The 3,489-nt window shown below is 46.4% G+C and overlaps 1 long non-coding RNA gene across 1 annotated transcript; it reads left to right on the forward strand.

Moving 5' to 3' along the window:
- The first annotated feature begins 470 nt into the window (after nucleotides 1-470).
- LOC133471469 (uncharacterized) lies at nucleotides 471-1,491 on the forward strand. Its single transcript, XR_009786219.1, has 2 exons — nucleotides 471-730; nucleotides 1,452-1,491. It is a non-coding gene; the product is annotated as an uncharacterized LOC133471469 (long non-coding RNA).
- Nucleotides 1,492-3,489: the final 1,998 nt, after the last annotated feature.

Raw genomic sequence — 3,489 nt, forward strand, 5'->3', positions numbered from 1 at the left:
CCGACTTGGACACTCTCATCGCTCTCGCCCTCAAGATCGACAGAAAGCTTTTGAATCGCGAGCTGGATGGAGATCGGCGGAGGGATGCATCACCGTGCACTTGGACGACGAGCCTCGGTGACAAGCCAAACCAAGGCAGATTCCCTGCTGCCAGTCTCAATCCAGTGGCTAGCGTCACCACGGATGAGCCCATGCAACTGGGCAGGTTCCGTCTCTCCCCTGAGGAACGTCAACGCTGGCTGAGGGAAGGGCGGTGCTTCTACTGCGGTCAGTTGGGTCATTCCGTGAGCAACTGTCACGTCAAAGTTGCCGGTGCCGGTAGCCAGGGCACGGGAGAGGTGAGTCTGAATTTCATTAAGGAAGACCCTACACGGGTTCTTCCTAAAGTGACACTATGCTCTCCTGATTTATCTCAAGTGCCCACCTGTTATCAGGATATTAAAGATGTTTTTTCCAAGTCCAAGGCCAAATCCCTTCCACCCCACAGACCTTATGACTGTGCTATTGACTTGCTGCCTGGAACCACACCCCCACGAGGGAGGTTGTTCTCTCTTTCAGGGCCGGAACACAAGGCCATGAAGGAATACGTAGAAGAATCACTGGCAGCTGGGATCATTCGCCCATCTTCATCCCCTGCGGGAGCAGGATTTTTCTTCGTGGACAAGAAAGACAAGACCCTGCGACCCTGTATCGATTACCGGGGTCTCAATGAGATCACGGTAAAAAACAGGTACCCTCTTCCTCTCATCTCCACCGCCTTTGAGTTCCTGGAGGGAGCCAAGATTTTCACAAAACTGGACTTAAGAAATGCATATCATCGAGTCAGGATAAGGGAGGGGGATGAATGGAAAACAGCATTTAACACACCAACGGGACATTATGAATATTTGGTAATGCCTTTTGTGTCATGAACGGAACAGAGGATAGGACCCAAAAATGCACGACTCCAAAACAAATTGACAGTTTCCAAAAAGAGAGGTTTAATAGACGGGCATAGGTCGGTACACAGGCAGGCAATCCAAGAGAGGCAACAGTATCCAAAAACATGAGGCAAAGAGACAAGGTTGATAATCGGAACAGGGTCAAGTCTTACTGTGAATCTATGACGTGGAAACAAGGAATGCTGGAACGCGACGACAAGGTACAACGAACTGGCAACGAGAGGAAATGAGACACGAGGTTATATACAAGAGGTAATTAGGGTGAACGAGGCACAGGTGATGAAGATGCTCACATGAGCAGGTGTGTGTGAAACAGGGGGGGAAGACAAAACCCGGAACACACACATATGACAGTTTGGGCTTACTAACGCTCCAGCTGTTTTCCAGAACCTTGTCAACGATGTCCTGCGCGACATGTTGAATGTTTATGTTTTTGTTTATTTAGATGATATTCTGATATTCTCCCTGGATGAGGAGACTCACATTATTCATGTCCGCTCTGTTTTGCAGCAGTTACTGCAGAATCAACTCTATGTCAAGGCTGAGAAATGTGAGTTCCACCAGGCGTCCGTTTCTTTTCTGGGTTTCGTCCTGGCTCAAGGTGAAGTCAAGATGGACCCTTGTTATTAATTGGCCTACTCCCACGTCACGCAAAGATGTACAAAGGTTCTTAGGGTTTGCAAACTTCTACAGGAAATTCATCAGGAATTTCAGTTCTATAGCCTCTCCTTTGCATGATCTTACCTCGCCACACAAACCTTTTGTATGGAACCCGCTTTGTCATGCAGCTTTTCAAAAACTTAAGTCGAGCTTTACCTCCGCTCCCATCCTTACTTTGCCAGATCTCAAACAGCAGTTTGTGGTAGAAGTCGATGCGTCTGATGCCTGAACAGGAGCAGTGCTCTCCCAGAAGTCTCTCAAGGATGAGAAGTTATCCTTGTGCGTTTCTCTCCAAAAAATTGACCCCAGCTGAAAAAAATTATGACATTGGCGACCGTGAACTGTTGGCAGTCAAGGTGGCTTTGATGGAGTGGAGGCACTGGCTAGAGGGGGCACATACTCCGTTTTTAGTATGGACAGATCACACTACGGGTGTAGTTGTCTCGCCGTGCTGCACTATTTGCATATAGTGGCCACTCATGCCAGAGTAGCATCTGCTCCATTTGCACACTGATTGAGGAGTATCTGTAACATTTGCACAACCATTGTCCCAGATTATCGCAGTACTCGTCACTTTAAACCGCATACACTCCTTGAAGTCTCAGTGCCCTTTGCACAATGGTCATTGCACCGGACTATTGCGATATTAGCCATTCGAACTGAGGACTCTGCATCTTTTTGCACAATTGTTGTTTGTTGTTGTTTTTTGTCAATGTCTTTATGTCTCCAAAGTGTTCTGTAAATTGACTGTCTGTTGTACTAGAGCGGCTCCAACTACCGGAGACAAATTCCTTGTGTGTTTTGGACATACTTGGCAAATAAAGATGATTCTGATTCTGATTCGGATTCTGAAGAACCTTGAATATATTAAAACTGCCAAAAAATTAAATGCGAGGCAGGCTAGATGGGCTCTTTTCTTCTCTAGATTTAATTTTACGTTATCATACCGACCGGGTTCTAAAAATGGTAAGCCATTTGTCTTCCCCCCGTTTCACACACACCTGCTCATGTGAGCATCTTCATCACCTGTGCCTCGTTCACTCTAATTACCCCTTGTATATAACCTCGTGTCTCATTTCTTCTCGTTGCCAGTTCGTTGTACCTTGTCGTCGCGTTCCAGCATTCCTTGTTTCCACATCATAGATTCACAGTAAGACCTGACCCTGTTCCGATTATCGACCTTGTCTCTTTGCCTCATGTTTTTGGATACTGTTGCCTCTTTTGGATTGCCTGCCTGTGTACCGACCTATGCCCGTCTATTAAACCTCTCTTTTTGGAAACTGTCAATTTGTTTTGGAGTCGTGCATTTTTGGGTCCTATCCTCTGTTCCGTTCATGACAACTGGTGCGGCCAGGTGGGTGTGTGGTGTGAAACTGTCCTTTTCAAATCTGCAGTAGAAGGTATTCAAGTCGTTGGCTAGTGTGCTATTGTTCTCAGCTTGGGGGGATCATCGCTTGTAATTAGTCAGCGATTGGAATGCATGCCAGACTGATTTAGAGTCGTTTGCGCAAAACTGATTTTCCAACTTTGCTGCATAGATCCTCTTTGCAATGTTGGTTTCTTGCTCGATTATACAGGGCCCTGTCCCCGCTCTGATATCCGTCCTCCTTAGCTTGGCGAAGCTGCTTAAGTTTAGCAGTGAACCACGGCTTGTTGTTGTTGAATGTGCGAAATGATTTTGTTGGTACACAAACCTCTTCACAGAAACTGATATAGGATGTGACAGTGTCCGTATATTCATCCCGGCTGCCAGCAGAATTTTCAAAGACACTCCAGTCTGTGCAGTCTAAACAGCTTTGAAGTTCCATCTTTGCTTCATTGGTCCACTTTTTCACTGTTTTCACTGTAGGCTTCGCGCATTTAAATTCTTGCCTGTACCTCGGTATTC

This window comes from Phyllopteryx taeniolatus, chromosome 21 (assembly GCF_024500385.1).
Source record: "Phyllopteryx taeniolatus isolate TA_2022b chromosome 21, UOR_Ptae_1.2, whole genome shotgun sequence".
In the NCBI taxonomy this organism is placed as follows: domain Eukaryota; kingdom Metazoa; phylum Chordata; class Actinopteri; order Syngnathiformes; family Syngnathidae; genus Phyllopteryx; species Phyllopteryx taeniolatus.